Raw genomic sequence first — 893 nt, forward strand, 5'->3', positions numbered from 1 at the left:
TTCCCCATTCGACACCCACATTTTGTGTTCGGAAGCCAGACGGCAAGTGGCGTATCGTTCACACTTACAATAAGCTCAACGCCGCCACCATTCCGGCACAGACGCCGCTTCTTTGAAAGGATGCTCTTCAGAACAACACATGGTGGGATGTACGAAGTACAGTGCACTCGACTTGGTAGATGGATAGTGCCAATTGCTCATGAGAGGGAGTGACGTTCCGCTGACAGCGGTAAGCACTCTGAGCGGCATACTCTGGGAGTGGCTGGTGATACCCCAAGAGCTGTCAAATGCACCAGCAACATTTAATCGTCTTGTGACGCAGCTGTTCAGACCCCACAGGGCGTATGCACAGACATATTTTGACGACGTTCTCGTTCACAGCAGTACGGAGCATGGGAGGACGGATGAGGATAACCACATCGTCCATTTAGGGTGCTTCATTGGGAAGCGTGGCCTTCGAGCGGATCCCGCTAAGGTCAAGGGCATTGTAGACTGGCCGGTTCCAAAAAACCAGAAGGACTTGCGTAAGTGACTTGGTCTCGCCAACTACTTGCGCAAGTACAGCGTAAATTACGCAGAATGGCCCGGTCATTATCCAATATCCTTAAAAAGGATGCGGAATGGTGTTGGAAGACCGAGCATCAGGAGGCTTTTGACGGGGTCAAAGACCGCCTCCTGCATGCACCAATACTGGCGCTGCCAGGCCCTGATCGTCCTCTCATCGTCGTCTGTGACGCTTCGGACTTCGACATCGGCTGTGCACTGCTGCAAGCAGACGCCGAGGGACGAAATCGGGTGATCGTATTCGAATCTCGAGAGCTCAAAGCTGCAGAGGGAACTACCCAGTTCATGACAAGGAGCTACTTGCGATGAAGTATGCACTTGTCAAGTTC

Source organism: Plasmopara halstedii (genome assembly GCF_900000015.1).
Source record: "Plasmopara halstedii genome assembly, contig: Scaffold_444, whole genome shotgun sequence".
NCBI classification, from domain to species: Eukaryota; Oomycota; class Peronosporomycetes; order Peronosporales; family Peronosporaceae; genus Plasmopara; species Plasmopara halstedii.